At 32.4% G+C, this 19,251-nt stretch overlaps 1 long non-coding RNA gene across 1 annotated transcript; it reads left to right on the top strand.

The window, feature by feature from the left end:
• Positions 1–614: 614 nt before the first annotated feature.
• On the top strand, positions 615–1,719 carry LOC134276586 (uncharacterized). Its single transcript, XR_009994081.1, has 3 exons — positions 615–727; positions 874–930; positions 1,250–1,719. It is a non-coding gene; the product is annotated as an uncharacterized LOC134276586 (long non-coding RNA).
• The last annotated feature ends 17,532 nt before the right edge of the window (positions 1,720–19,251 follow it).

Genomic DNA, 19,251 nt, shown 5'->3' with positions numbered 1-19,251 from the left:
AGAATAATATATATTGTTTCTATACTTCACTTTGGGAAAATAACTTGTACACATATGTACGTATGTAAAACATATATTTGCTATATATTTGCTAATGATAAGCTTAAAGGCTATTTCAAGGTCACAGACATTATGTAAACAAAAAATAATTATTTAATGAGAACTTATATAAAGTCCTGAGTTTATTCCTCATAGACTTCACATTCAATTGATGAATCATGTTTGTACAACGTTCTATATTATTCTTTAATTAAATGTTTTTATTTCAAGTCTTTGTCTGAGATAGAATTACATATATTAAATGTACTTTATTTCTTCATAAATTTACAGGTTCATCGATAGTTGTGGTTAAAAAAAAACTAGGTTTCGAGCGGGAAAAATAAAGACAGGAGCGCGGCTTACGGTACAAAGAATAAATGTCACATTTTTTACTTCATGACAATGATCAATCGATTAGCGTACGTGATAATTTTATGCATAAAAGCCTTCGGTGTGTATGCAAATTATCACGCAAGCCACATGATTGATCACATTATATTAAAGCAAAAAAATAGACTGTTATTCCGTAAAAGTGTGTTAAGGCATGTTCATATGTAGATAAACGCTTATCTACAGAAGCATGACAGGAAATAAAACGTTTAATATTTTTTTTCTTCGAACATTAGCAAAGAACATCATATCATACACTAAGCAGTGAATGACAGTGAATGACTAACAGATTATAAAGGTTGGTATACATATATTGATTTTGATTTAATTTTAATTTAATTTTTTTTCTTTTTAAAAAGGAATTGAGTGTTAAGGAAATAAAGCAATAAAGCTATTTATTTAGAGAAACTCCCTGCTTATCTGATCGTTGTGTAATGTCTGTAGTTTCACTAAAGAAAACCAGGAATGTTCTCGAGGTTTTACGGTCCCATCAAATCAAAGGTACAGTACAATGAGACCTAGTTTGCACAATGCTAGTGCTTTCATGTGTTTGTGGGAACTCTCCCGTTTTCAGATCCTGATCTGGGACTGATGTCCAAGTTATTCAAAATCACATACATTGTTTATTTTTAAAAATGTAAAGCACTTCTGTTAAGTTTAAGTTCTTTCAAGAAGGCAAAAGTAAAAAGAAGAAGATTTTTAACGTCTTTAATAGACGTGATAGAGTATATGTCAATGTTAAAAACTGTTTGCTAAAGATTTGTTCTCGGTTACATGCACACAGTATTTAAATATCAATTGCATGTATTTCATTTCACAGTGTCTTTAAGGATGCCCTTCCTGATTGTTCTTAGATCTACCGAAAGCAAGAAATGGTATCCAGAAAATCAGCCGTATGATTTTACGGTTAAACTTCCAAGAAAATTCCATGTAATGTCTTCTTGCACATTGGAGCTGACTGCAATTTATGCAAAGCGTACATAAATGTGCCGTGTGTCGATAAAGAAATCTACATTTATTGCGATGCTTGTGAAATGTCCAGAGTAGGAGATGAGGAAAAACCACTGCTTCGTAACATGGTCTTAAACGTGGATAGAATGGATTATAGCGAAATATTTCAAAACCCATACAAAGTAGCAGTTATTGACAGAACTATAGACCATCTCCACATCGAGATAAAAACCAAGAGCAATATGCATGCAACCTTTCTCCGCGACGACCTGACGGTAACCCTTATGCTCCGAGGCCCATTTAGTTATTCACTAGTTCAGAACGATTCTTTGTAATTTTGGAAAACGTGTTCAACATGCAGAAGTAATGTTTGTTAATGTTGGACAGAAGTGATCTTTGTTATCTACCCTCATGACCATACTTCAATCACAAATGCAGTGCTGAAGCAAACATACAGTTCAAATCAAAGTCAAACGTTAGCGCTTTCTTTGTTATCTTCCGACGTTTTATAAGTTGGCAGTGAATATCGATATCTATAACGTATACGTGTGCAAAAAATTCTCTAAATAACTTCTTTTTTGTGGACTTGGACGGGGGGGGTTAACTTCTAATGCTTTATACCTACATGTATGAATTTCATACATTTAACTTTCTGGTTTAGTACACTGTACATGATTTTAATAACAGCAAATTCCCCTGCCCCTCTCCTGGATCCGTGCATGAAGTCACAGTTAATGACGGTGCAAAATGACAAGGAATTTATTAACAAATAGTTGACGATGGTAATGTTTGTATTGTGTAAATGAAACTAGACAAAAAGGAAACCATTTGGTATACACGTGACATTTTACTACAATTCGATGAATCAATATGTAACTCTAATTATGCTCAAGTATTTAAGAGAACAGCTTTACATATAAAAAGGAAAGATAAGATATATCTTATGCATATTAAAATTATCGCATTATTTCCTCTTCAGTTTGAAGGCATGTCACTTCTGACAAGTGAGTTTTATCAAGGATTTTAAAAGTTAAATTTTACAGAGAATATTGTGGTCAGTTTCAAATTTACTGATCTGCGGTAAAATTGATTTGACTTTTTGTACTTCTAAAGCTGTCAATATTTGTATATTGTTTTACTTCCTATATCGATATTGTTCTCTAATATAAACACTTCACTGTGCATCGGTTGAGGGCCTCAAATTCTGACATATACTCATTACAAAGGACCATTAGGCAGTAAGAATTCTTTATCGTGGAAATTTATTGAAATTTTTATACGCGATTCTTTTAACCTCTAACATATTTTCCTTATACATGTACACCTTTTTTTTCACTTCGTTTTCCTTCTTGTTTATTTCAGTGTTTTGAAATTCCAAAAACAAAATCTTCAGAAAACCGTATAGTTGAATGTCATTCGGTTGATGCATACAAGGGGTCATCGAAAAGTTAGACTACTGCGATAACATTTATAAATGTATTGTTTTATTGCTCACAAAATTTATCAGGAATATAAAACAACAAAAGTTTAAGAAGTATTAAAAATTTAAACTAAAGAAATTGATAAGTTACTTATTTATCAGTAACTATTAATAAAAAAAAATATGATTACGCGGCGCTGTCGCAATTGATTTTCATGATGTCCGAACGCGTCATTATTTCTCAATGCCATGTCAGACTACCTTAATCACCTCACTTGATGTGATTCCCTGGAGTTATATAGACTGACATCCATCTTGTTTGCATGATTCTACAATTTCATGGACAGTCAATTCAAATACAGAATTTTGTAAATGGGTCTATACATTATAGAGAAGGATGCTCACTTGATTATGTCAGCATATCATTTGCTTGTTGGAGTTCAGTTTTTCTTTCATATGATCAACGTCACTTAATAATTCAACAAATTACCCTTATCACATGCATGTCTGTTTATACCTTCAAGTTAATTAGATGCAAGTATGCTAGAGCATGCTCAAAACTCCCACAATTTCTAAAAAGAGGCAATCTATAGACACACAAGTCGATGAAACATTACAAATTTCTAATCAATTTTATTGAGGAATCGGAAGAAAATAAATCTTTGACATTATATAGACTTCCAATGAGGTAGTGACTATTCTCATGCAAAGCTTGAACGCTAGACATAAGATGGAAAAAGCAACGGATTTACGGAAGAACTTTGGCTCTAACTATATCATTAAATGATTATTTTTGGCATTTCTATAGAAAGTTAAAGATAAACCAATTAGCCTTTTCTTCATAATTAAGTGTAATATTTTTTTTTACCATGCATAATCATGTTTGTGCTGCTACCAACTCAACTGAAACACTCCAAGCCCAAGCTTCATGATTAGACTAGTGTGCCATTGGATGCCTATCGGTTTTTATTAAAATTACAATTATCAATAAAAACTTACAATTAACGACTAAATGCATGGTAACTCGATCAACAATGAATGTTGGACCTGCTCATGGTTCTGCACAAAATGGAAACAATACGGTTCATTGTTATTTTCATCATATGACAAGAAATACGGACGTATTTGTAATAAGATAGATCTTGACAAGAAGAAACTGTGGGTGTGACTGGTCATCAAGAGATAATCACTCCTACATGGCATCTGATCCAAGCTCTGTTGTTTTGGAGGTCCGTATTTGCTCCTAATTTGTATTTTTTTATGATTTTGATATAGCCTTGTCCTGATTTTTAAAATGAAGGTAAGAAACAACTTCTAACGGCAAATAATTATTATTTGGTCCAGCATAATTTTTTACCTACATGTATTTCGAGTATTCCGAAAATTATGCTTTCCTTCTTGAAAATGGCGTTAAATAGGTCAAAATGGCGATTCAAAATGGCCGACATCCAATTATTTGAATTTTCTCTTAATGTCGTTCAAAAAAGAAAATAATGTGTGAATATCTCACTGAGTGTAATGCAACTATAAAAAATGATAATAGAATGCTAACATTATTACTTAAACTTAGAAAATTTAGTCGTTTATACATTTAATTCGAATTTTCTCTGATTTATTTGTCTATTGTTTCTACATGTATATTATGCTTTGTTCAGGATTTTACATTTGCAAATATACATACACTGTACATTTATATTTTTTCCTCTGCATCGCACTATTCTATAAATGAATGATGGTGCAGCTAATAATTATTTGTCAAAATGGCGATTAAAAATAGCGGATATACACTGTATATATTTTTTTCAAATCATTTCTTAATGTTAAAATAGGAGATAGGATTTGTGAATATCTAACTGAGAGTTGTACAACTATGAAAATGACAACAGAGCAGTAATAGTATCACTTTAAATCGGAAAATTTGGTCGTTTCAATTTGAAATGTGTTAATTAGCTCAAAATGGCGATTGCAAATGACGAACACTCGAATTTCGTAAGATATTCACTCTGATTATTTCTTAGTCGTTTTGCACAAAATAAATATATAAAATTTTGTTTTGTTTTTTAAATAAATGAAATGATGTATAAATGTTCAATTAAAGATTAATGAATTAATTACTTTTTTATGTGGATAAACTTTTAAATATATTTTCCGAATTAAAGTGATAATATTAGTGCTCTTTTGCCATTTTGACCTATTTTACGCCATTTTCATGAAGGCCAGCATATTTTTCGGATTCATCATACTCAAAAATCTATGCTGGACCAATAATAATTATTTGCCATTAGAAGTATTTTTTTTCTATAACTCGGACCAGACTAATATTGAAAATTATTCGTTATCCCCCTATTCTTCATAGACTAGAGAGAAAAAAGAGTTTATTTTCTCATGTGACACGAGAAACTATACTCTTTTTGTCTTTATGATGTGAAGCATGAACTATGTGTAAATCATTTCTTTTGCCATTACGAGGGGTTATCAAAAAGTTCGTGGACTGATGCTATAAAATTAATACTATGTAGTCTGTGCTTTAAAAATTTGTGTGGAAAATAAAACAACAAAAAATAAAGAATTGTTGAAAATTTTAGCCTGATACGTTCATTATTTGCCAAATTATTATAAAATGAAAACGACATTAAATGTTCACCCGGCGCTATCGTCGTTTAATTTGTTCTCATGACGTCCGATAACGTCATTGTTTTTTCAATGTCCGCTTTTTCTACCTCATACACATTTATGATGAGATTCTCTGGAGCGGAGTAAGGACTTCAACCCACCTTGTTTATTATACCCCCCGCTTGAAAAGCGGGAGGGTATATAGTAATCGTTAATTCCGTCCGTCTGTTACGCTTTGGGGTACCCATCTCTTATCCGCAACTCCTCTCATACCACTGAATGAAATTTGATGAAACTTTCACAGAATCTTTATTACATATTTCCATTGTACACCTCTTATTTTACTTTTTGATCCGACACATATTTTGGGTTTCCAAGGCACAGCAAAACATGGAAAACATGCAATTATAACTATATGGAGGCGGAAGGGGGGGGGGTATCATTTAGTGAGCTCATCGCTCACAGTACCTCTAGTATTACTTTATGATGTCATGAGCAGTGGCCTTCAATGAATATAATATTACAAATAGATTAATACATTGGGAGAGATCCTCGCTTTATTGTGCCGGCATATTTTGCTTTTTGGAATTCAATATCTACAACACTTGATTAACGGCATTTTTTACGTGATTGATTTTTTACACTTTGACTGCAAGTTGACATTAACTGTGTATATCTCTTTTCTCTCTGAATCTATTTTGACATTAAAAGACAAGTACTCTGGATGCATATTATTTCTCTGTAGCCAGTTTCAACATATATTAGGTATATACCAGTTTTTTTCAGGGGCAAAACTTTATAGAATGTTGGAAACGGAAACCCCTTTCCCCTTTTGACGTCAATTTCAAGGTCTCATTTGTTTGGAAGTTCCGTATATTTACGATAAAATTTTATAAACTTTCAGAATGAAGTTAAAAAATTTCATATTGTATGGAACAATTGTGTCCCGATACATACCTGAATTAACGGGATTATTGGATGTCAAATGGTCATATCAAAAGAGTTTTTGTCAGTTACACATAGGTCGCTAAAACGTCGTGCTCGAGGTTGCGCCGCCTGGACATACCATTGCTTACAAAAACATTACTAATTTATTCAAAATAAAATTTATAATTTATGGTTTATTCTTAAGATAGAAAAGATGATGCTAACTAGATATTTTTAAATTCATTGATGTGCCTAAAGCGGTTTTAATTTTATGACGCTAGTCCACGACCTTTTTGATAACCCCTCGTATTTTAGGTAACTCGCTATACTCGGCGTCACACAGCATGGTATTGGAGAAAATTTTATCAACAAATACAAACAACCATTATCATATGGTTTGAAACCAAAATCCGATAATACGAATGAGATTTAAACGTGTATGACCTCAAAATATTACTACGCAAAAATGCCATGCCGCTCTTTGCCAATGTCCGACAGCTTTAAAGTTAAACATGCTATATATAATTTGCATCAGTTAAGATACGGTTGGAAATTTATATATTTTGTTTACCATTAAAAGATAGGAAATTCTATCAAACATCTACTCTGTAATGACATAATAACATTTATTAAACTGTTACAGTGTACATGTACATGTAACAGTAGTCCCAACCTTGATGTCTATGCTTCCCCTCGAACATACGTGTCTATATACTGTTTACGCGCTTACTTCTTCATTTTCACGAAAGGACTGAATTTATTTCTTTAATTGCAGATATTGACTGGTCTTTTTTTTTGTTACATAAAGACTTCTCAAGTAAAATTTTGTGGAAATATTGATTTTTTAATCACACTCCATATCTTTAAACTGTAAAATGTGAAATGTTGTTGTCAATTGATAAGTTTAAATTGTTTAAATAATCAGAATTTATTATAAGTGTAAAAATATAAATTTTGCAAATACAATTTAAAACAAATTTCGTGCATGGAACAAATAAAACTGAATTTAACAACTTTCTTAGATTGACTCACATACAAACTCCCTCACATCTAATCTTTGACAGCTTCGCTTACTTTCTTACTGTCCAGCCAATTAAATTTAAGATTGACAGTTGCCTCAGGGCAGGGGGAATCTGTATTAAATAAATTTACAACACTGAAATTAGGTAGAGCTAAGCATAACAAATTCAAAGAACACAATCCTAAGTTTTAACCATAAAGTTGATAACAAGTATGAGTAAATTACATTGATATAGTGAGACAGGAAAGAGATGTCAAGAATTAGATACTGCTACCATGTGCAAATATGTCCTTTTTAAAACATAAAATGAAAAAAAGACCTTCAACAATAGAAGTCAAACAAGACTGAATATTAATAATACAATTTCAATGTATACATATATACAGGAATAGGCTGATTAATAATAATTTGTCATTTAGAAACCTCATAACACATAATCATATCAATAGATACAAACAAATGTTAATCATAAATGCAAAGAATAAATCATTTGTTTAAGTGCGAGGTTAAACCTAATCTGTGGGAAAATGTGCAACATGCAGCTATACCCAAAATATCTTTGATATGTGCTGGAATAATCCTTATATTAGCTCTTGACTAATCATTTGAATAGTGTGCAAGGTCACATCCTTAATATCGTTCAGGTGTGTTCGAAGTAACACATTATCAGTCCAATAGTGTCCAGGGAATTTGAGTTTGAGTTTTTATAACCCTTTTCACAAAAAAATCTTACGAATATTTTTTCATTACGTAGAAACGCAATATAAAAGTAGTTAAGAAAGTTCTAATTGCAAAATCTATCGTAACTTTACGATATGTCCAACCCTCTCTGAAGTATTCTCAAACCTATCTAATTGTAAAAATATAACCACAAACATCAAAATACCGTTAAATAGAACTTTCAAAAGTAACGTCCAATTATATTTTATATTTTTCACAGTCATTTTGGAAAGATAAGAAATTAAATGAAATACACAACAAAATAAGTGTATTTACGATGTAAGTTTCACGGAGAACTTTTGTAACACCTGCTTTTACGTCAAACTTCAAATTTCAAACTTCTTGCTAAATACCAGTAATCAATTGCACTTCTTATTTGTTGTCAATAACTTTTGTTTTGCTGATAAATGACGAAAAATGAGCTTATTCTTTGTTATCATTTACTACTTTTAGGATTATAAAGCATACTGATACTGTTGCTACGCAGGTAAGTTAAGGTTACAACCAAATATTCTACTTGTCAATGTGATATGACGTCATAGTAAGCTATATGACGTGAAGTTTAGAGATAACAATTTCTTTAAATCGATATCTTAGATTGATTTGAGGTCGTAAAAATGAATCAAAATATACAGAGGCAAAATATAAATGGAGTATTGTCGTTTCTGGGTCTCGGTAGTTATCACAGGGGTTAAAAACCAAACCTGTGACGTCATAACTGTTGATCATGCAGTAGTAGAGTGAAAGTGAAACGTAACGAGAATTCATGAAAACAAACACAAGAAATCGGAGTTAAAAGCATTTAGAATGAATATCATGTGTGATTTATGTGGAAATAAAGCTGATGAATAAGGTATGTTAATATATTTCTACAATTTCTTCGTAAAATAAAAGCAGAAAGGGTGTTTACTTGCCGATCAGCCTTTATTCTGTCGTTCGTAACACAAAAGATGCAAAAGTTCAACACTACGCCGCACACACTGAAACTTAAATTTTGTTTTTATCTAAAGTTCTTAGTCTATTGATTTAGGAAATTGCTGCTAGAATCGTATGTTAACAGGTATTGATGAATTTTTTTTCGATCTTATAAACAAGGTGTAAATATTTTGGGAATGTTTCGTCCGAAAGTGTTTAATAATTATTTCTGTGATAGGGCAGTAGGATTCTAGCAGCACTTTTCATGGCACAGAGATGTTTTTACATAAGTATAACTACAAAATTATGCCCGTGGTACATATACATATGTATATAGTGTTGAATTTTTCACTTTTTAATTAAGGCATTTTTTTCTAAATATAGACGTCACGTCATGACGTCGTGGTGGATTGTTTAACGTAGTATAAGTCCCATTAAAGTCTATAGAATGCATGATGATAGCAACAGTTTCATCCATGACTTTTCCGATTTATTAGTGTTTACATATTATAAAAAAAGTCTTAATTCGCCGAATTCTGATCTGTTTGCTGCCTTAACTAACCCGCGTAAGAACAAAGTCTATCATAAGTAAAAATTGAAGTTCAATCTGCAACGATGCGTTCGTGAAAAGCACTGAAGGTATTTTGCAAGAGATTCGAAAGTTAAAATCTTACGCAAAAACTTCAGATTTTTGTGAATAAGGGGTCTGATAGAATTAAAAAAAAATTAAATACATGGGATTCACCTAACTATATACATGTTTACATTGTTTTAAGCATTTTGATTATGTTAATGTTAAAATCGTGTGATTTATCTGATATCAGTTACGGTAGCCTGATAGTTGAGCGTTCGCTTCGTGATCGGGAGGCCCGGGTTCGATTCTCGTTGGCGGCGCCGCGACATACCAAAGACGTAAACAAAGGTAGTGACTGTTGCTTCGCTTAACGCTCAGCATAAGAAGTGAGAGTAACGAGTTTTTCGGATATGACCTGAAAAAACATCATTTGTCGCGGTAGTCGTTGGCACGAATGAGAACCCTCACTGCTCAATGGTCCTGAATTTCGTATATTATTATTTACATAGTCTTTTCGTGACCAGGTACGGGATAATACCTGCTTAGTAAATACCATACCTGGCGAGGCGGAGCTGAAATTAACTAACCAGGTTTCATCCCGTAGCCAGTCACTAAAAGACTATGTAACGAATTTACCCCCATCGATGAAACATCTACGTATTATCTGTGGTTTACTAAGTTAATGATAGGCCACGGTACTTTTACTCATCAACGTAATTCACTCAACCTGCTTTAAAAAACATTTTGGCGAAAATCCGACTAAAATCGGTACCGCCGTTTCAAAGATAATCATTGCTGAACGTCTGCATTGGCACCTGTAAAAACTATCGATAATCCTTAACAATGTCACTTCCGGTTTAAATGCAATCAAGTTCAATGACGTCACAAGTGTGTCTCGCTTCCCTAAAGTGATAGGTGATTAATGACAGAAAGCGCTAATTCCGATAGTTCATTAGAAAAAGACTCGCCAGAATTCTTTTGTGGATCGTCAAGTTTTGATAAGGATTCATTGCTGTGCAATAATACAGAAACTAAGAGAGTATAACCCTTTCGTTTTAAGCCCTACGCAAGTGAACCCTCAGGCGAAGAAGAATCGACAACAAACGATGCAGGGCCCGAGGAAGCAAATCGTTTGCATACTATGATATTGATTGATATATGAGTAAAACAATAGAAAATATTCCCCAAAAACATTTTAAATCATTATTTTAAAAAATATGTTAAATAAAAACATAATTCGACACACACCCCACCCTAAAACTTTTACACGGCATAAACAGCTGATAACATTAACAACGTTGGTCCCTACTAATTTTAATTTAATTTTGCGTAAATTATTTTATATGTTGTGTGAACCCACTCTTTTTCTACACTTGTAAAAATATTTTTCATTGTCATTGTTTTTTTTTTTGTTTTTTTTAGTTTTGCAGTATTTTTTTGACAAACGACCCCATCCCATCTAGTGAACTTGGATGCACATCTGATGCATGACTTTTTAAAATTAGTTTGACGATTAATTGTATAACAGCATATGTAAACATTTTGTAGGTGCAGTTGTGGGAACTGTTCTTTTATGCTTAACGCCCGGGAATGCATATGCAGCAGTGCTGCCAAGAGGAGGACAATATAAAGTCCATTTTTTGTAGGAAGACCAAGGCATTACCTGTATAACTGACCACCCCGGAGTAGCACCAGCCTGTATAATCATATGTGTACTCCAAGTAGCCTGTAATTAATATAAACAGCAGGATGGGGGAAATATTGAAGGTTCTTCAAAGTAATGTGCATTATTTCTTACATGTATATGCGTCTTACTACAAATTATCTTTCAGAATTATCTTTCCAATCTTTACATTTCATATGGATGTCTATCAAGTTTACCATGAATCAAGTGAATTTACTTGAGTTAGATGTCTTGAACCTTAGTAAAAGTTTGCCTTCTCTTCAATACTGAGTAAATAAATCAAATTCTTAGGCTTAAATAACATGGTAAAGGGTAAACCTTTATTATCTTGGTTCTTGCAAACATGTCAAATTGACCATCAAAGACAAAAAATATTTTTTTATGAATGTTTAATTATATATTCAAAACTCAATTAACTTACATTGTATTTTTTACTCCTCACACATCTAAATTCCTTAACAACTTCAATATTATCATATTTACATGTACAAAAATAAAACTGCAAGGTATTCTAGAGGACTATTTTAATATATTGACTTTATGAGCAGTCAACTCACTTTAACATACTGTGTACCGACTTTCATACGTGACGACTTTATTTCGCGATTTACTAGGGGTAAACTATTTAGCGACGATTAATTTTCGCGATCAGACCTTTTTCGATCATTTGTAAATAGATAGAGAAACAATAAGTACCGGTTCGCGGCGAGAAGTATACGCGATGATGAGATTGTTGCAAACTTCGTAAAAATTTCTCGCACGCGAATTAAAGTTAGTTTAAAGTATTCCCAGGTATCTGGCATTCAAGATATCATATTTAAAATAGCTGAGTTCAAATGTAGACGTGATTTAAATTTTTTTCTTTGTTTTTAGAAAATACAGATCTATACACAACCTTTAGACAATTAGCAAGGTGGGTATGGGGGTATCTAAGAAAAAAAAATCTGAGTTGTTTTACCACCATGTGCTGTGAATTGTATCCGAAACAGTTTAAATTGATTTTGAAAATTACAATGGGTTTAAACAACAATAATTATTCAATAATAATTATAAGTTAAATGAATTGAATACATGTACAGTAGAGCCTCTTCAACGGATTTTTTTTCTAAACATGCATTAACTTGATCGATTAAAGCACCATGTCTAGAGTATCTTGAAAGTTTGTCTTGGATAGCAGTCTCTTTAATGGGTCTTTCATAGGCACTGCAAAGTGGAGGAGGAACATTGTTCAGCATGATATACCATTGAAGTTCATGGTCTGATCCTCTGCTGAAGGTATGACCACTTTCATTAATTTGTCAATGTAACCTGCATGTTTTGTTTTTAAATAATTTTGTACAATACAGTCCAACATCATGCTTTACACATCTTAATGATCAATTAAAGCAAAAAACGCTTTCTAGCCACTGGCATATTGATACCCGGGGCCATGAACTACAATATAAAAAAAATCTACTATATGAAGAAGTAGAACTACATGGGCTAATTTTTATATATATGCAAATACTACAAGATGCATTGAAGTAAAAAATCACTAGATATGTATGATATTTTAAATTAGATGCCTTTATGAAAAAAAATAATACTGATTATACTATGAGAATTTAATACATGCATCCTTCTTACCTTCGTCTGATTCTTTTATTTTAGTTTAGCATTTCTTTGATCTCTTTCACAAATGCTTGCTGTCACTTATCTGAAATCCAATACTTCTTCTTGCAGTCTAAACATTATAATATTTAAGTAAGACAAGTGATGAGTTATAATTTGAAAAAATAAGATGCATACAAAAACTTTTGATATACAATATGAGAAAAGTAAGGGACAATATATACATGGTAAATGTACCTGATCAAATTCCTGATCATCAGGTTCAATAAATTCTGTCTGTGAGTGAAACTCATTTATTGTACACTGCATATGTTCATGTTGTAACTGCTTAGATTCCACAACCTGTAAAAAAATTTAAAAATTATGTAGAGCTTACCATTGCCTTAATCAGCTTTTACAAATGTGATAATCATAATTGTTGGACCAAGGGACACTATAAGTTGATACAAAGCAACATTTACTGCATTTATTACACGTTCAACAATCACATCTATAAAAGCATATAGTTATATAAACTTCAAACTTCGGGGGGGGGGGGGATACATTGATAATACATGCATATTAATACATGCATATGAGCAAAGGTTGAAAAAATCGCATTGCAAATAATTTTATTTACATAAAAGAATAAGCATTTAAATTTTCAAACTTACCCTAAAAATTCCATATAAAAAAAAAATCAGATCGCATTTTCTTTTGTTGCGAAAGACGCTATATGTTTTACTGGTGAAAACTTTCCGTATATAGTTTTAACAAAACTAATCCACTGCCGACGGATAAATGGTCTATTCTCCTTAGGAAAATCGTGTAGGATACATAATCTTTATGTACTGACGTGCAATCCGCGCTGCAACGAACAATTTCCCTGTTCTTTTCTTCAACATGATCAATCCGTCTTATTCTGCATGTCACACTTGTGACATCACACGCGTCACTTCCGGGATACAGCTAATTTCAGTGCGAGCTCTCAGGTGTAAATTCAGTAATTTTTATTAATAGTTCTCACCAGCGAGAGAAATAGTAGTTTTGCTATATATCATTGTTCTCGTTATTGTAATGACTATCGAACTAAGTTAAAATGTAAAACCTACCAAGCTTTTTTTTTTAGATTGACAATAGTCAGGTTGGGGGGAAACGTAAATTCCGCTATAATAGTGGTATTTCACTATTATAGTGAAATTACGCTATATCTCCTGCCTTGGATACCCTCAATTTCATCCGATACCATGCAAGGTGTTTGAACCGCAAGTCATGATGGGTATTAAAATGAACAAAAACTGTCATGTTTGCATGTTTTGAATTTTAATAAATTTTCTACCGTTGCGTTTAATAATGCGAGCACTCTTTTTTTAACGAAAGTTGCATTTTTACATAGCAACCGATGATTGTGGGGGTATTTAAGCCTGTTTGCATCTCACTTATTCCTCATTATGTGCAGAAATTGATGCTTGTTACAATTGTCAACTCGCACTGGAAGGGTTTATGGGATTAAACAAGAAAAAGATTATTTCGGTCTGCATGGTTACGGGTATGGTGGCCCACGGTAAACGTTAAGAGTCTACAGACTCATTTATTGACCGCAGCGGCCGATCTTTTTGTGGTTGTGTTAGATAGTGCACATGGGAAATGAGAAGTTAATTTTATATTTGTAATAGTTAAGTAAAATAATTCTTCATTGATAACATGTAGAAAGTCATAAGTAAAATATTTCAAAAATTTGCTTTACTATTTTAAAGTATTAATCGTTGTTATAATGTTTCAATTTCACTGTCACTTCTCATCAAGATGTTTGACAATTTTTGACTATATAAAACAGGGGCGTAGCAATAGGGGCTGCCCGACCCCTCCATTTTTTTCCCAAATTTACTTATACTATAGGAAATTTTAATAGAAAGCCTGGTTGGCCCCCCACTTTTAGTGATGTACCGAAAATGTAGTACATGTATTAGAATTGGTACTGAAAGTAGTTGACACTGAGAAAAAGTTTAACCCCCCCCCAATAGGATTTTCGACTTTGGGTGGTTTCCTTTTTTTGTTTGCTTGTCAAGTCTTTTTCAGATAGGTTGAATTTTTTTCTCCGTTTGCCCCCTCCCCACTTTCAAAAACGATGCTACGTGCCTGTAAAAAGGGTTTACAGGAGGTACTATGTAGATAGAAAAGGAAATTATGATTTAATAATAATGACGTGATACGTAGGGTATGGTTAATAAAAATAAAAAAAACTGATCAGCTAGTAAACAGTGTTTTGAAATTGTTACAGTTGCGAATGATACAAGGATAATTTTGTTTCCATATTTTGCGCAGCGCCTTGCAGCATACCCTATTCTGCAGAAACCATGGACATTATCACGTGATAAAGATCCAGGGTATCTGTACGTGGTTCAGTCATTTTTATTTCAGACTGTCTTCAAAGCAATATGGATAAATAATTTTTTTAAAACAAGTAAATAGAGATTTTAGTGCATTTGCTCATCAGATGGATTCATCGATGTAATAAAGTCAAGGATAAATAATATTAAGAATGTATTGAAAATCAAAATATACGCTTCTCAAGATTCTAGTTCAGCTTTGAATATCTTGTCCTTCCATTGCATGAATATGCTTTCAAAATTGTGAAAGTACTTTTTGAAATGCTAAATTGTTTGCGGCAGATTTGATGGTTTGCATGAATTTTTAATTGTGGAAAATTTAAGTCAATGATATTTTTGACACTATGGTGACTGGTTATTTTAAGTTTCATTGTGGTTTAAACAATAACACTTTTAAATCTAGAAGTCTGAAAAATTAATACTTTTAGTGTGATTTTTTGCGATATATTTTCATTTCATATGATAATAATTACATATATATAATTTTTTCGAATAACAAGGAAAAAAACTATAGCTATTTCTCTCGGATTTTAAAGTTAAATCGTTCTTGCCTAAATGCAGAACCATAAAGCGTTAATAAATTATAGATACATTTGTGCGGAGTTAAAATGATTGTCAATTCATGTTAAAATAAGTTTACAGACACACTTGTCAAATATCCCCGACACCAAAATAAATAGAGTCTTTTTTCCGAAATAAACAATTAACCAGGGGAAATTAAAAATTAGATTTATTTTCTACGATCGTTTATGTAATTAGTTTTTTGGATTATTTATTATTAATTGATTTTGTTAAGAGGATAGGAATCGAGTATATCAATATACTCTTTTTTATGTTTCTCTTAATGGGTCTGTCCGTTTACAATAACGAGCCTCCATACCCGTAACCATGCAGACCGAAATAATCTTTTTCTTGTTTAATCCCATAAACCCTTCCCAGTGCGAGTTGATAATTGTAACAAGCATCAATTTCTGCACATTAATGAGGAATTAGTGAGATGCAAACAGGCTTAAATACCCCCACAATCATCGGTTGCTATGTAAAAAATGCAACTTCCGTTAAAAAAAGAGTGCTCGCATTATTAAACGCAACTGTAGAAAATTTATTAAAATTCAAAACATGCAAACATGACAGTTTTTGTTCATTTTAATACCAATCATGACTTGCGGTTCAAACACCTTGCATGGTATCGGATGAAATTGAGGGTATCCAAGGCAGGAAATATAGCGTAATTTCACTATAATAGTGAAATACCACTATTATAGCGGAATTTACGTTTCCCCCAACCTGATAGTGAGACAGATGAAATAATGATACATGTAGTTGCGGTCTTAAGTTTTAAACTGTACTTAAGTTCTATTTAAGCTTGGTCTTAGACTTTAGTAGCCTTTCTGTTACGTCCCCCTAATGTTTAATATCTTGAAAGTAATGAAGTTTTTCTGTACACATATTATTCCAAAAAACTCCAATGTGTTCACTGTATAATAACATAATTGTATATGCAATAGAACAAACATATAGAGTGTTATCTTAACGATCATGCTTATTTTTTTCTGTAGTCAATTTTAATAAGAATTCAACTTTTTAAAATGTAATATCCTTTATTATTTCATTAATTAAATTCAACTAACATGGTTGCAGTGGTTAATATATATATACATGTATAAAAGAATAAAACATTAATTTTTTTAAGTACTCCTTAAGTTTTGGTTCAATTTTCGCACATTTGGTACTTCTGTAAAGTAATGTACATTATCTTAATACTAATTATTTTATTTTTATTCATCTTTTTTTGTGGAGAGTTATTTTGAATTTTTGTTTTGTAGTTGCTAAATTTCGTGAAATCAATCATTAATTTACATGAAGTTTAAAGAGTCTTACAGGCTTTCGTGCTCTCGATCACATTTCGCTTTCGCACAGCGTCTCCGTGGTTAAATTTTCAAATGTGGAGAAACCTGGTAGTCTATCACTATGAATGATTCATACTAGTCTTCAAATACTTGAATTATATGTATTATTTGGTTTTGCTTGATTCACAACTTCTCATGTCATTATATGTGAAGAGGGTGTAAAACAAGTAAATGTATGATATGTATGTCCTTATAATTTGAAGAATATTCTTGTTCAAATAATTGTATAAATGCTGTATCTAATGGGAAATCCCTTAAATATTATTATCAAATCATGTTTTCACTAGCTATGTTAAGACATTCCAAAAGCTTCAAATATATGAAATGCTATTTGTCTATTTTGAGCTATGTTTTGATTCGATGAAGTATTTCTTTTGTAGATGCAAAAGAAATATCCCCATTTTAGGTTAATTATCACTTTTCTTATCTAATACATACACGATATATCAATTCTTACTACTTGTATTGAGATACATGTACATTTACATATAACAACAACCATTGCAAGACACCTGAGTTCAACATCAACCAACACATCACCATCTAGAGAGGATTTTACATGTACAAGTTATGATTCTCTCCCAACATATCTGCTCAAAATTGCAGTTCGAAATACTCCCCGATCATGTCTGCTCAAGTTTTGAATTAATTCTTGGTACTCCTCCATCACGCCTGCTCAACTTGTCAGTTCTAATTACTGCCCCATAATGTCTGCTCAAAATTGCGGTTCTAGATAGTCCCCCATCATGTCTGCTCAATTTTTTATCTAATTCTATGTACTCCCCCATCATGTCTGCTCACGTGTTCAGTTCTAAGTACTCCCCTATCATGTCAGCTCAAGTTTTCAATTAATTCTAGGTACCCCACAACCATGTCTGCTCAAGTTTTTAATTAATTCTAGGTCCTCACCATCATGTCTGCTCAAGTTTTCAATTCTAGGTCTTCCCGTATCTCGTCTGTTCAAGTTTGCATTTCTAGGTACTCCCCCGTCATGTCTGCTCAAGCTTGCGGTTCTAGATAGTTATAGAGAGAAGTTGCTATAACTTGTACACTGTAATATTTTTGAACAGCCTCATCCTAGTCGCGCGGTATTTTAGTATGTAACCTGTATTGCGGAAATGCAAGTAAAAAACTTTACAACTATGAAGAGAAATTGTAAACCTACTTTGAAATCTAGCTAGCTAAACTTTATTTTAGCAGAAATGTTGCATATGGAAATATCGAGTTTCCTGCTTCTTAAAATTCCTACAGAACAACGAATTCAATTAAACTTCATAATCAATTGAAGACTAAAAGACATAATTTTATTAATAATCAAAACAAAAAATATAAATGCGCTTCTATTGGCGCAACAAAGACTTTAGTTTGACCTTTGCCCACTGTAAATACATCTCACAAAGATTAATTAATTTTAAAAGTTTTTTCATCAATATTTTTTGCTCAAAGAAATTATGTGTACAAGGACAGTCTTATTTTTATCTTAACGAGGTTGGCTCCTCTGATATTTAAAGTCTTAACTTTTTTGGTAAAGTATATTTTACTCTCTACACTGATAGCTTAAATAAAAATCAAATCAAAATACAGTGTATGCTTTTTTTGGCGGTGCGATACAGTACATTAAAATATGATCTTTTTGCATGAAAAACATGTGCTAAAATCAAAATTACACCTTCAACGTTTTCCCTCCAATATTTTGTCCAAATAATGCGTGGGAAGCAATAAACTGACATGTCTATTAAAAGAGAGACATTTAAAAATTGTGATGAAGAAGAGTTTCAAACTAGAGCCGAGCTCGTTGCAATGCAACGAATAGGTCTTCCGTTGGAGCTACGGAAAAGAAGATGTAACCTTGAGTTAGGTCAAACCATTCTAAAGTTATAAATAAATAAGCAACCTAAAGGCTTGTAAAGGAAGCAACTTACAATGTTTCGCCAGGAAAAAGACTGTAAAGGAATGTTCTGCGCATGACCTTGAACTTTCTAAATGACCTTGCGACAAGCAATGACAAACTCTGTTATAAGAATACATAATCTGTGTATTACCGACTGGAAAGGTTCCCGTATGATTTTTAGATATTCCTTTAGTCCATATATCCACCCAAAACATC

This window comes from Saccostrea cucullata, unplaced genomic scaffold (genome assembly GCF_032062105.1).
Source record: "Saccostrea cucullata isolate Sc308-1 unplaced genomic scaffold, CSIRO_AGI_Scuc_v1 ctg3707, whole genome shotgun sequence".
Taxonomy (NCBI): Eukaryota; Metazoa; Mollusca; class Bivalvia; order Ostreida; family Ostreidae; genus Saccostrea; species Saccostrea cuccullata.
This window is presented reverse-complemented; position numbering and strand designations above follow the sequence as displayed.